The 14963-nt window shown below is 34.0% G+C and overlaps 1 long non-coding RNA gene across 6 annotated transcripts; it reads right to left on the reverse strand.

Moving 5' to 3' along the window:
- Positions 1-10900: 10900 nt before the first annotated feature.
- On the reverse strand, positions 10901-14963 carry LOC110682794. Of its 6 annotated transcripts, none has more exons than XR_002503473.1 (6): positions 14714-14963; positions 13642-14308; positions 13473-13556; positions 12202-12295; positions 11631-11688; positions 10901-11465 (listed from the first exon to the last, which is right to left on the reverse strand). It is a non-coding gene; the product is annotated as an uncharacterized LOC110682794 (long non-coding RNA). The 6 variants fall into 6 exon arrangements; XR_002503474.1 differs by having other exon boundaries at positions 10901-11121; positions 11364-11465; positions 13473-14308; XR_002503475.1 differs by lacking the exon at positions 11631-11688 and having other exon boundaries at positions 10901-11121; positions 11364-11465; positions 13473-14308.

Consider the following 14963-nt stretch of genomic DNA (forward strand, 5'->3'; position numbering starts at 1 on the left):
TGAAATCTACATTCTTCCCTTGGCTCATTTTCTCCTTAATCAATTGGATTCCTTCATCACCTTTTTTAGTCTCTTTTATTTCATCCAATAATGAATTCCTAAGTGAAAGAGCACTCAACCTTGCTTTTACTTCACCATAGTTCACAACCTCCAAGTTCAAACGCTTCATATCTTCACTAACTCGTTAGGCACGATTAAAGCATTCACAGATTTCACACCATGACTTGATTTCCTACTCAAGGCATCTGCAACAACATTTGTTTTCCCTTCATGATACTGTATGTTTACGTTATAATCATTGAAAAAATCCAACCAACGCTTCTATCTCATATTGAGATTTGTCTGAGTGAAAATATACTTGAGACCCTGATCTTGTGATAAGTGAAGATCTTACACCTTACTTTATACAAATAATGCCTCCAACCAATGCCTCTATCTCATATTGAGATTTGTCTGAGTGAAAATATACTTGAGACTCTTGTGATCTGTAAAGATCTTACACCTTACTCCATACAAAAAATGCCTCCAATTCTTCTATCCAAACACTATAGCTGCAAGCTCAAGATCATGTGTAGGGTAATTAACTTCATGAGATTTGAGTTGGCGAGAAGCATAAGCTATCACCTTCCCATTTTGTTGCAACACACACCCTAATCCATTCTTCAAAGCATCACTATATACTTCAAATCCATCACTCCCATTAGGTAAGGCTAAAACAGTTGTGGTGGTTAAACGCACTTTAAGAGTTTGGAAGGCTTGTTCACACTTCTCATCCCATTCAACTTACTTTCTTCTTCATCAAGGTAGTTAAGGGTCTAGCGATCTCCGAAAAATCCTTCACAAACCTTTTGTAGTATGCGAACCCTTATGTTAGATACATTCTTAGCAGTAAGCCACTCACTCACTGCTTGAACCTTTGCTGGATCCACATAAACACCTTCTTCAGACATATAATGTCCCAAAAATGCAACCTTCTTCAACCAAAATTTTCACTTTGAAAACTTAGCATACAACTTATTGTCTCTAAAAGTTCTCAGCACAGTCCTCAAATGCTCATTATGTTCTTCCTCACTTTTCGAGTATACCAAAATATCGTCAATGAAATCAACATAAAACTTATCCAAGTACTCATGGAATACTTGATTCATCAAATCCATAAAGATTGCAGGTGCATTGGTCAACCCAAAAGGCATAACTATAAACTCATAGTTCCCATATCTAGTCCTAAAAGTAGTCTTAGGAATATTTTTATCAGCAACTCTTAGCTGATGGTATACCGATTGTAAATAAATCTTGGAAAACACACTTGCTCCTTTAAATTGATCAAACAAATCATCGATCTTAGGCATTGGGTACTTATTCTTTATCGTTACTAAGTCTTGCAAACAAAAAAAGATCAAAAGGATACCCCTTACTCATAGGTTTTGACAACTTCGTTGCAGAAATAATCCCAATACCTTTTTAGTTTCCCAAAAATTTTGTAAGACACAGTCTTTCCCAAAGGACTCTTTAAATGAACCTTTTTAAATTTGTTTCACATTCAATCTTGGCTTTATAAGTAGCCAACCAATCAATAATACCATCTCTCTTGGGAATGGATTGGCATTATATTTGGTTTTGAAAGTCTCCCAACCAAAATTACCTCAGCGCTAAGCACATTTCCATTATCCCTCCACCAAATATCTGCCTCGTCCTTCAATTACATGGAAGCTTGGTCAACTCTCATATTCACAAGGCGATTCAAAGCAGCAAAGATCTTATCGAACTCCCTAATCTAATTTTCCAGAAAATTAAGTTGGGTCTCCACCCCCCTTAAAGTATGGTGGTTTGACCTGAGCAAACTTCCACTACAAGAATCAGGTTGATTTCAGACAAAAAGGTTCCGACAGACACGTAATTTCGTCGAAAAAACCAAAATTCCGACGGATTTAAAAATTCCATCAAAATTCTGTCGAAAATTTCCGACTGAAAATTATTCCGTCAGAAAATATGTACTTTAGGACGGAATTCATATATGTCAGAAATTTCACCACATACCCCTAAGTTTACAATTTTTTCACCACATACCCCTAAGTTTTTTATTTATTCACCATGTAACCATGAAAATTGTCAAATTCACCATATACCCCTGAGTTGTTACAAAAATTCAACATATACCACTGATGACAACAGAATGAGTGTAATTTGATTAATTATGCATCTACATCATCTTAATTCTCCTTTCATCCCTGAAACCACTCCGCTCCTTTGTCCAATCCCTGAAACCACTCCAAATCTCAATAATTATATCCGTATAATCGATTTTGAGAATAAAAAAAAAGAAATTTGGCGTGGTTTTAAAGGTGAGAAAAAAATGTGGGTGATTTCAGAGGTGGAGGAATGTATTAAGGGTAGTTTTAGGTCATAAGTAACACTAATAATTGACAAAGTTAGCAATCATTAGTCATCAAGGGTGTATGATGTATTTTTGTGAAAACCTAAGGGTATATGATGAATTTTATGAAGTTCATGGTATGTATAAACAAAAAACTCAGGGGTATATGGTGAAAACCCATTTAATTTAATATATATATAAAAAAACCCTAAAAAAACAGCCAACCACTCCTTTATTTCATTTCCGCCTCTTCCTTCCCCTTTTCCTTCTCTTTCTCTCTCTTCTTTTCTCGATCTTTCTTCTCTTTCCTCTTCTCTCTTTGATCTTCTTCTCCCTCTCTTGTCCTCCTTCATCTTTCTTGGTCTTCTTCTCCTTCTCCCTCCTCTTTCTCTTGTCTTATTCCTCTTCTCCCTCCGTTCACCACCAACATCAAGCACCCTCAACAACGACAAAGCTGCAACAACTATTCCCATTAGCGTCAACCACCACCAACATTAACCGCAACAACAACGACGCGATACCGACGACAACGGCGCAACAACAATAAATCTAACAACCACCGTCGCGAGCCACCACTCTCAACGTTTTTGTTTTGTAGATCTTGTAATTTAGGTTAAAGTTTAGATCAAGTTAATTTTGTATGTAATTGTAATGTTTGTTTATAAATTTTATTAGACAGTTGTATATTTATATATTTCTTATAATTTTCGCTGGTTAATAATCGTTTTTTTTTTTTAATGAAATTCTAATTAATATGTAGATCTACTGGTTTTGAATTTTTCGGTGTGGTATATTTTGATTATGTTGTGTTAATATTCGTATTTTTGGGGTTTTCGTTTTTTGAGGCTGGTTTTCCTTTTTTGGGGTTAATTTCAATTTTTTGGGTCATTTTTTGGAATGGTGGTGGTAAGGTAGGGGTTGGTGTGAGTTTGGTGTAAGGTAGGGGGGAATGATGGACCGCTACCCGGTATAGGCTACCCCGCCCAATACCAAGTGACGTCAATATATTTTATTTAGGGTAAATAACAGTACTTAAAGACTCAATAACAGTATTTGATAAATTAATAACAACACCTTAATTTAAAGTAACAGTTTTTTAATAATACACTGATTTTTACTATAATTCGATCTGATGATTACTTAAATGACTTTTATTGGTACTAGTTATCACTACTCTACTACTTATACATCGAAGTGAATTATTTTAACAATTTAACAGCCCACCATGCTTCGCAATAATAATTATTTACCTAGAGAGTTTTGACCAATACCTAAACTTAGTCGACAATGGAACCTCCGACGTTTTGAGCTTCCGGCTTTACCAAGGTAGCTAACCCCAACCCTGTCTTCCTTAGATCAGGCTCAGCACAGATCTAATTCGTTTCCTACCTTAGACCGTAATCTCTAATTAGACAATCCTTACTATGTTTATGATGGAACTTCTTAAACAGAAAGATAACTCATTTGATATATAAGGTTCAAGGGGATAACGTTCCCTTCTTGAACAAAACTTTTATTTAATTTGAAAAGATTACAACACTCATATATTACACAAACTGAAAACTTAAATAGACATAAGCTGAAGTAGAGTTTTCTCTACTTTAAGAGAGATGGAGAACCAATTTGTCTCTTAAGGTGAGTATTTTTCTCTAGAGGACCCTCTAATAATTTCAGAGCAATTCTCTAGCTAACTCTTCCAACTCTGCCTTCACTTCTTGGCCTAAGTCCCTATATATAGGGAAGTAAAGTTACATAGGATTGATAGGTTGTCATACACCCGTCAAAAATAATTTCCTAACAAAACCAACTAATAATGTAGTAGGGTAAGTAGGGTCAAATCCACAGAGAGATGGCTATTCAATCTAGCTTTCAAGGTATGGAGAAACTAAACAATGTCGCAAAGTTGAGATAAGAATATAGTCTAAAATAAAGTAGGGATAAAACAATTAATAAAAAGACCTAGGGTTATGGTTCACCATGCTTATAATTCTAAATCTATCAAACATCAATAACAATTCAATCAATCAATTATTTAGAACAATTGTTAAGCCTACGGTCGGGTCTTAACGCTCTCAATTCAACATATGTAGCTCGGTCACTAACATAATCAGAATTGCTAATTGTAGGTAAGCCTCTAAAAGTAAGATCTTTCAATTCAAACTCTTATTAATAGTAATAAATCAAACAATTGATCAGGTTGCAAGATTAATAAGAAAAACACTATCAATTAGAGATATCAATAATCAAATCATAAATAATATCAATCGAGAATTAAAGTATAAACATGGCTTCCCAAACCCCTAGAAATTGAACTACTCAAACATGAAATAAATAATTAAAGCTAAATCTAATAAAGAAAGCATAATTAAAATAAAGAAATAAAATTACCTCAATGAATAAAACTAATAACCTCAAGAACAATCCATGGAGAATCCATGGAGTTGCCCATGAAAAAACTAGGGCTAAGAAAACGAACGTAAAATAAAGTATAAAAAGCCATAAGGGAAAATAATAATCCCTTGAGTAATTATAAACTTCCTTAAACTAATCTAAAAATAAATAAAGAAAATAAAGATTACATAAGTTGAATTTGTATTGGATGATAAAAGATGACGTGGCATAAAACCGCAAGCGAAGTCGACAACACGAGCACCTCATGGGCTGCTTTGGATGCTTGCCAGAACCTGTGGGCGCAGGCTGGTAGCCGCGGGCTGGCAGTAGCTGTGGCTGGTGTCGAGTGGTCGCGGGACAGGGGCGTAGCAACATCACACGGGTGGCTGACTGCATCTCTTGGATTCAAACGCCTATAACTTTTGTTCTAGGAAGCTTCTTGAGGTGTAAAACCTATCATTAGAAAGCTCTTCAAATATAGTTTCTAATGAAACTTGAATCGCTTCAATCCAATTTGTAGAACACAAGATATGATCAAAATTGTGAGCAAAGGTCATTTTTGATACTTTGCAAACCTTCGTTTTTCTTCGTTTCTAACTCAAATTCATTTCCGTAAAGTGCATAGCGACCCTTGTGAATGCTATATTCATGTCTCATGCATATATTAATAAAAAATCAACATCCACAAACATGGGATCTCCAATTAATAAACTCAATTCATCGGCTTCCATCTAAATATCTTCCGAATCAATTCCAAACACTTCAAAAGCGTCCAAATGACTATCAAATCACTTGAAACATTAAGAAAAACACAAACAAAGCGTAATAGAGCACAAAACAAACAACTTATGCATTTGCAACCTAAAAAGCAACAAAAAGACCTAAAAGACTACTATAAACTTAGCATAAATGTGCCTATAGTAAATACTATATATATGTGATTCATCAAGGATCCTTATCCTGACTCAGCAAGCAATTCTACACCATTGCTTTTTACAAAGATACTTTAAGACACAAACAATTACTAAAATGTGGCTACAGTGAAGATTCCTTGAATTATTGCTGGTGTGGGCTCAAGCACGTTCATAATTTCATCCATCATCATTTCTTGTAGGCTCCCCTCACTATCTTTGATGTCTTCATAATGAACATAAATATGATTCTCTTCTTCTATGCCAAAGTCTACAACACATTTGGCTGCGTATGATTCATCCCAACTCATGAATGCTTCAAACAGATACTCATGGCCTTCAAATGACAGAAACTTCCCACTTTCAATATCTTCTTAATATTTGTAGATTGACTCGGTGTTTTTTATGTCATCTACTAAATATTCTTTCATCTCGTTAGGCGCCACAATTGTCGTGTTACCAACATGAAACATGACAGGAGGATTTTCTTTCCTTTTTATAAAATCATTAAGATATTGTGAAATATAGAAAAATCCCAGTGCTCTGGTTTTAGTTGGTTTTAAACAGTCTTCTAACGAATTAGTATGGGATCTTTGCAACACCTTACTTTCCCAAACACTATCAAGTAATGCGGTGGACTAACTTTTCCTTCTTTAACTTCGATATTAGCACATTGCACCCTTGCTCCTAGCTGAAAGTCTTCTTTTTTGTCATTACAATATTTCCGGACCTTGTTGAATGCGTACTCTTGGAAGTTTGCAAGTCTTGGAAAAAAAGAGTTATAAGGAGTAGGGAATTAATAGAGATCATGTACCATTCCATAATCCCAAGCCTTGTAATGTATACTAATGAATGGAGCATTTTGATTAAGAGGATATGGGTAGATTCGCAATGATGCAACTTTAGAGTTTTTGGGAAACTCTCTTCTTTCTCCCCATAGATCTCGAAGATCAAAGAATTTACTGGACCTTATTACCACCAACTCGTACCATTCTTATTTTGTTTAATATTATATTTCGTCAATCAGGAATTAGCTGAAATAACATAATTGTTACTTCGAACATCAATAACCTTTGGACTGCACGATGGCAACCCTTGATTAAACCGTCTCGTGAACGTTGTTTCGTTGATATTAGGGGTGTTCAAATCCGGGTAACCGGGTACTGTTTAATATTATATTTCGTAAATCAGGAATGAGTTGAAATAACATAATTGTTACTTCGAACATCAATAACCTTTGGACTGCACGATGGCAACCCTTGATTAAACCATCTCGTGAACGTTGTTTCGCTGATATTAGGGGTGTTCAAATCCTCGGGTAGTTGGAAACTCGTCCCATGTCCCGACCCGAGAAAACCGGGTACCCGGGTTTCGGGTATCCGATTTTCTCGGGTCGGGTCAATGGGTACCCGAATTAGTTAGATGATAATTTACTGCCAAAAGTGAAAATTGATAATCAATGTAGTAAAAGGTATTTTGTAAAAAAAAAAAAAAAAAAATCCAATTTACTTTATATTATTGTGAAACAACACTAAATACGAAGTATCAAATTAGTGGAGAAAACAAATACCAAATTAATAATAGATATAACATAAAAACAAAAAAAAGAAAAAAAAAAGACCATTGGTTTACTGTAACCAGTGGCGGACCCAGGAATTTCCGACTGGTGAGTCACAATCGATAATCAAATATGTAAAAAAAAAATTTTACCAAACAACCAAATAATAGTACTAAAAAATACATCTAAATATTCAAACAGTACAAAATACAACCAAATGTTCATATAATACTACAAAAGACAATTAAATAGTAATGCAAACTTATTACAATATTTCTCGACGAGTTTTCATGTTTTGATATCGATTTATGATATCTTCCATGCTAACATTCAAAAACAAATCATTCTCCAAATAAGTAATTAAACAATCATTCAACATTTGATCTCCCATGCTATTTCGTAGTTTGTCTTTCACTTGCTTCATGCCAGAAACAACACCAACTTCAAAAGTAAATAGACCCTATCATGAGTTTCAGACAATCCCGTTTCAACCAATTTGATTGAAAGTTCACTAAGACCCTTCAAATTCCAAAACCTTTCATCTCCTCTAACAGAACAAATGTAACTCTCAAGTGTATGACCAAAGACTATTTATGAACTTGGAAATTCATTAGGATAGAATTTTGCAACCTTAATCAATTTTTCCTTATCAAACTTAGAAAAACGATCCACAGGACTCAAACAAGACATACACACAAGTAGTTCTTTAGTTATTTCGGGAAATCGATTTTCAAGTTCTTGCAATTGAAGATCAATGACACCAAAAAAAACTTCAACTAATAATTAACAAGCTAATAAACACCCTAAATAAACACTGACCACAATTCACATAATCGCATGATCAAAAAGGTTCAAATTTCATCAAAAAGACAAAAACCCAACAACATTAACAAAAGGTTCAAAGTTTACCAAACAAACAACAACAAAATCAACCAAAGTTTAATAGAATTAACTAATTAGACTGAATTAAATTGAAGATTAGAATTTTAAACTAAAAATTAGAAATCAACTTACTAGCAAAATGAGAATAGGAGATTAGAATTTTGAAGAAGCGACGAAGCGAAGAGCGGTGAGCACAGAGGACAGAGCAAGCGAGCAGCAGCCAGCAGCACAGCCAGCACTGGAGGCGTGAGCAAACTAGCGAAGAGCACTGTCAAACATTTCAGAGACTTTGGGTTATTGCAACTTTTCCAAGTCGTCTCATAATCACAATTCACAAATTCACAATAACTGTCAAACTTTGAAGTTTCAAACGAGAAACATTTTGCCACTGTCATAATCACAAATTCACAATTTTACAAATTCACAAGAGCACTGTCAAACTGTTTCCAAGTCGTCTCATAATCACAATTCACAAGAGCACTGTCAAACTTTTCCAAGTCGTCTCATAATCACAATTCACAAATTCACAATTTTGCCACGACGGTGTTACAATGTTACTTGATAATTGACATTCCTTTAGATATTAAGTGCATCGTTTTTCTCAATTGAATTTTTTTAGTATTTGAAATCCCTAATTCAGATAATGCAAAATTCTCTGAAATTGAGTTGATTATTGAAAAATTAGGGTTCAAATTTAGTATTACTAAATCATAACTAACAAGTAATATGAACAATTAAATAAATAAATAAAAAAAAAGCCGAAAGATGAGTAGATGACTAACCTGAATTTATCTAGCTGTGCCATCGCTTCAGTTCAGCAAAAATGGTGAATTGCAGCTTTCTTCTTTCAGTGTTCAGCAAAAAAAGCAAGGGCCCAATCCATTTCAATAAAGAGGAAGATGAAGCGAAGAGGAACTGAGGAAGATGCGAAGAGGAAGATGAAGCGAAGAGGAACTGAGGAAGAGGCGAAGAGGAAAATGCGAAGAGGAAGAGGCGAACTCAGAAGTTAGAATTTTTTTATTTTTTTTTTTTTAAAAAAAAAAACTTAAAATTTTTTTTGGGCCCTGGTGAGTCATTTGACCCACCAGGCACAAGGCCCAGTCCGCCACTGACTGTAACATGCATTCATATCATGAAAATGAAGTGGTGCAAGAAATTTAAAGTGGAACGCTAATGAATTTGAAGTGGCCCAACTTTCTGAAACTAAGTGAAATAGATCAACGGCTTGAATCACGAGATCCATTGAAGAATTGAATCTGCTGCATCTGTCAATTTGTCATCTAGTCGAGATCGTCGTTGATGTTGTTGGTTAAAATCTTTTGAGAAGATGAACAACACAACACTTTATCTCTCTTCTTTGAACCATGAGGCAAGATCGAGAGAAAGAAATTGGAGAATGTGAGATGAATATGGAGAATTAAAGAGAGGAAAGGAGAGGAAAGAGAGAGGAGAGAGAGTCAGAGAGGAGAGGGATGTAGTAAACGACTACAAAAAAAGGGGAATAGGTGAAAACAAATAAACCCTAACTACATAAGAGTCCATGAAAAGAAAAAATATATTCTGAAAAAACAATTAACCGGGATTTTGGGTACCCACCAGCCAAATATACTGACCTATGTCCCGACCCGGGAGATACACAAGTTTCTCGGGTCGGGTCCCCGACTCGAAGAATTGATTTTTTTTTAAAAAAATCTGACTATTTTATTTTGGGTCATCGAGGCATCGGATCGGGTCAGTCGGGTCGAGTATTTTTGAACACCCCTAGCTGATATGACCAAGCCTTGCATTAAGGCCCAACTGTAGGGTGAAACCCGCTCCATTGCTTTTTCGGTTTCATCAATGAGAGTTTTCCTCTCTACATCCATCTTTTGAAGTTGGTATGCAGGAGGTTTTTGTGTAGTCTTGAGCTTCTTGGACGACATTAGCTAATTCTCTGGTCAAGCTATTTGCCAGCGAATTCTTTGTTCCCTGTATATGCTCAACATTAAAAGAGAATTGGTTAAGCCATAATTGCCAACGCAGGAGTCTCCCTTGCGCGTGCAAATTAGACAAATCCTTTTTAACAAAACCGAGTATGCCTTTGCAATCTGTTCTTATTAAGAATTGTTTAGGGGCTAAGAAGATTAAGAACTTCTCGATCCCTCGAATGACTGCAAGGATTCCTTTTGCATTGTGGGATAATTTAAGTGAGCTTTACTAAAACTTCCACTGCTATATCTGCAAAGTCTTTCTCCTTCTTTGATTTTTAACACAGCACTCCAGTGCTCATTACTAGCATCTGTTTCAAGGGTTAAATCATCTTCACTAGTAGGTAGTGTTAGTACACACTAGTAGGAAAAATGTTTTTTGTAACTGACGAAATTGACTTTTTATAACTGGCATTGTTGGTTGCGATGCCACCGTTACAATTAGTGAAAATTATTTGTAACCGGCTAATGTTAGTTACAAATAATATACTATTCGTAACTGGCTTAACCTAACGCCAGTTACAAATATCTATTTTCCAAGTTAGAAAGCATACTATTCGTAACTAGCATTAAGTTACGCCGGTTACAAATAGGGTTTTTTTGTAACTAGCATAACTTAACGCCGGTTACGAATAGCCTTCTATATTATTAAAAAAAATGGCAGTAGTAGCAAACACCCCTACTGCCACCACTACAGTGCATTTTTTTGTACGTGAAGCACTATAATTTATTTATCAACTTTATATTAAATACAATAATGATCATCAATCTGAACAATATAAGGCCCAAGTTAAATGACATCTATATATAAATCTTCTAATAATAATATAGAAAATGATATATATACTTAATCTTGTAAATAAATTACAAACATGTCTCTCATAGGAGTCATACAAACAAACAAGTGAAATACTATGATGTTCCCAATAAACTTTAAAATTTGACTGAACAATTGATTCACCATAAGAAACATGTCACCACTCCATAGTTTGTTGATATACTAAATAGTATTGGTCCTTCAAAACCACTAGCTTGAATCTGTAGGCAAATAATCAAATTCAAGTCACTTTAACGTTATCATCATACAATATGCACTTCAACATATATTGAAGTAGAATACTTATATCTTGTAAATTCAACTTTCTGCCTGTTGAAATTATTAATTCTTATCATACTGACAACCAAGTAAAATATAACTTAAAATGCGCAAAGTTTCCCAGTAAATAAAAATAAAAATTAAAAACAATTTTAAAATGAATATTATAAGTAAGTTTCTAAACCAGTTAGGATATATCTCCCATTGTCACTCCTTGTAGTTGGATAATCACAGTAGGATACGTTGGGATTGGTATAACCTTCACAAAAGCTGCTAACTGCTTTCACTGCACAAACATATCAAAAAAAAAAAAAGTTGTAGTGACTCACCGAAATGTGAAACATACCAGCATGGAAATTTGCATTCTTTTTTTTTTCTTCTTCTTTTTCTGACAGTTACTCGTGTTGTATATTACCACAAAGAAATTGAAGGAAGAATGACAACAATTTACCTCTACACTAATTAAGAAGGCAAACAAAAGAAGAGCAGAGGCTTCATTGTCATTTAAACTTAGAGAAAAAAAAAAAGATTTCATCAAATCATCATTAGCAGCATTGGAAAAAAAAAAAAAAAAAAAAAAAAAACCAAAACAGAGAAGAGGGCAGCCTGAATATCATTATGACAAATTATTAACAACAAAAAATTCTAAATGCTGAGTTTTTTAATCCCTAAAAAAATGTTCATTAAGAGTCTACAGAATTATTCACCACCATCAATTTGTGTTCTAGCAAATCAAATTATTCATTTCAAAGATCTATAATGAATTTATTATATACGTACACCCAGGTGCACCATACACCCATATGTATTTTGTTCTCATTTTGTCATTTTGATGATTGTTTTTCATTTAATCATCAAATGAAGAGCAAAAACTAACCTTGAGTTAGTTGGGTGTACGATGCACCCGAGAGTATACAAATCAGAGTTCAAAGCAAAGTCCCTAATTTTACCCCTATAGGCATACAAATTTTATCCCATAATCCTTAAATGTTAAACAACATTAAGAAACATAACTAACGTACCCCAACTTGTAGTTCATTGTAATGAAAGTCCAACCGATAATACATTATAACAAGAGTTTGGCAAGGTAGAAACTACATAAATATTCCCTAAAACCTGAAGATAGACAAAAGAAATAAATAAATAAATAATAGATGAATATAGAGCTTGGATATTTAAGGTATATGAGCAAAATCTAATGTTGCAAATTGATAATGCAATCAACCTTCATGTAAAGCACTATTTGATAACCGGTATACGAGGAAATCAAGGCAACATTTTTATGCATCATGTATCATACAATACCCTTTTTCAAATTTCATTTTGAAATCCTACTAACTTGCAAATAGCAAATTCCTCAGCCTGATTTTCTTATTGTATTCATTCTTAGTGCTAAACTAGATAGAATATATACACTCCACTAACTTGGAAACACCCTTAACCAACAAAAATAATCAAATATAATGGTATAGCCACTTGGAAAAAAGAATTTAATTGCACTTTAAAAGTATATTAATAGACAAGATTACACATGAAATGACATTTCTCTTTACCAAATTTCTAGTTAGTAACAAATTAAATATATCCAATTCATTAGCAATCTTTAAAAATAATATATTAATCAATTTTCCAATATTTAATCACGAATTGATCAAGAGACATTCAAATGCAAGTCATAAAACTTAGATTAATCAAATACCCATGTCACAAAAAGGAAAAAACAAGTAAAACCAAATTAAAAATCATAAAAAAAAAATGCACAAAAACCATAAATATGAAATATAATTGAAAACATAAAGCATGCAATTAAAGAATTAAAGGGGTTGAGAGAGATTCGTCTACTATATGATTTTTCGTTCAAGGTAGTGTTTTCTCCATTGTCTAATTCATCACCCAATCTAGAGCAAGAAAGCAAACAATTGAGTAAACCAGGAAATATAAAAACAAAATTCAACAATAACACAATCATGTCAAAAATACCAGCAATACAAGCAAATAAATATTGGCAACATGAAAAAAAAAGGGTCACGAATTTAACAAGGTCTAATTAAACAAGTGGTCTGTGTGGTCGGGTAATTGTTTCTGCAAAAAAGCAAAGCACAGACGGAGGGTCTGATTGAAGTATTGAACCAGTGGTTTCGTATAATCGGCCAAACTTTGATTTTACCTTGTTCGTCGCCAAAATTTGTCCTATGCATTCAAAATTTGGCCAAAATTTATACTACATTCAAACACTAATAACAACATAAATAAGCAAATTTCAAAAGTCCAATGGAGTCAAATTAGACTATACCAATTTCTTGTTATAGGTGTTCATGCTCTTTTCATAATCAGCCTTCCTCTTCTCTGCTTTCTGGATGTAATAAGGAGCCTTCTTCTGTAATCAATTACAAACAATAATTAGTTCTAAATCGAATCACATATAAATTAAGTCAACCCAGCAGAGAATTATGACTCCTTACATGACTTTCGTATGTGACTTAGCACCATCTACCATGTCAGGTTCATGTTAAAATCTTCAGAATTATGACTAACCAATCAAATTATATAAGATTAAGAAAAGATGATGCAGGCAGCTTCCACACCCACTCCTCTTTATATACCTTATGACAGAGATTGTGAATAGCTGAAAGTCTGAAACTTTCTTCACACGATTTCTTGCATCATCTTCGGCCAACATTCTAATACAGAGTGCCAATTCAATGCACTGATGCACAACAACTCTTCAACCAAGTAATCCAATTGATAGTTCACAATCTATAATTATACATAAATAGAGATAAAATCATATGATACTAATCTAACATACAATAGCTAAAATACAAATGTATTAAAAAAAAATCAAATATTTGTTTCTTAATTTGAACTATTTCAATTGCATAATTGAATTTTTCATATCTACACTCAACCAGAACAATATAAAGCGATCAAAACATTTCAACCATAAAAAAATATCAGTGAAATAGCAATTGTACCTTAGATGACACTACTTGACAAAGAATTTCTCCATTGCCTCACCTTAATTTTAACAATCAATTGAATAAGATCTCACCTTCGTAAATCCCTTTCTTTGAGGACCTAATATGGAGATGCTTCAGAAACTTCAAGGCTTCACCACCACAGCGTACTCTGAATTTTATTGAGAAATCAAAAACCCCTTATCCTTTTAAAAGTATAAGCCGTAAACCCAAAATATCCAAAATTCCCTTTTAAAACCCAAAAAAAATCCATATTTTCATTTTTACAAACCCTAAAAACACATTAATAGCAGACCAATTGAAGTATTAAACATCAATACAATTCATTGGATCAGAGGAAAGATTGAGGCATGATATCAAATTACTTTGATTATTCTTTCACCCATTAAAATTCCCAAATTTTGAAGAAATCGAAGCTGACCTAAATAACCCATAAGACTTAAATTGATTGCAAAATAAAGGAGATGAACTGGAATTAATTCTTTGGGCAGGAGATTGAACAGGGGTTTTAGGCAATAATCTGGAATTAAAGCTTCTAAAAGTACTGTGAACAAACCTTGATCTTCTGTACCATGACGCCATGATTTTAGGGGAAGAACTCATGCACCTCGTCCAAAACCACCAACAACAACAACTATATGCTCTTCCTCACAATCTCTTCTATCCTTGACCTCCTTCTCACACTCCTTCTCTTCATCCTGCCGTCGCCGCCGTCGGACCCCACCACAACCAATTAAAATTCCAATTGCCCTAACTGTAGAAATTCGGCATTGAATTAGAGAAGGAACGTAAACTTGACTACTTGA

This window comes from Chenopodium quinoa, unplaced genomic scaffold (genome assembly GCF_001683475.1).
Source record: "Chenopodium quinoa cultivar QQ74 unplaced genomic scaffold, ASM168347v1, whole genome shotgun sequence".
NCBI classification, from domain to species: domain Eukaryota; kingdom Viridiplantae; phylum Streptophyta; class Magnoliopsida; order Caryophyllales; family Amaranthaceae; genus Chenopodium; species Chenopodium quinoa.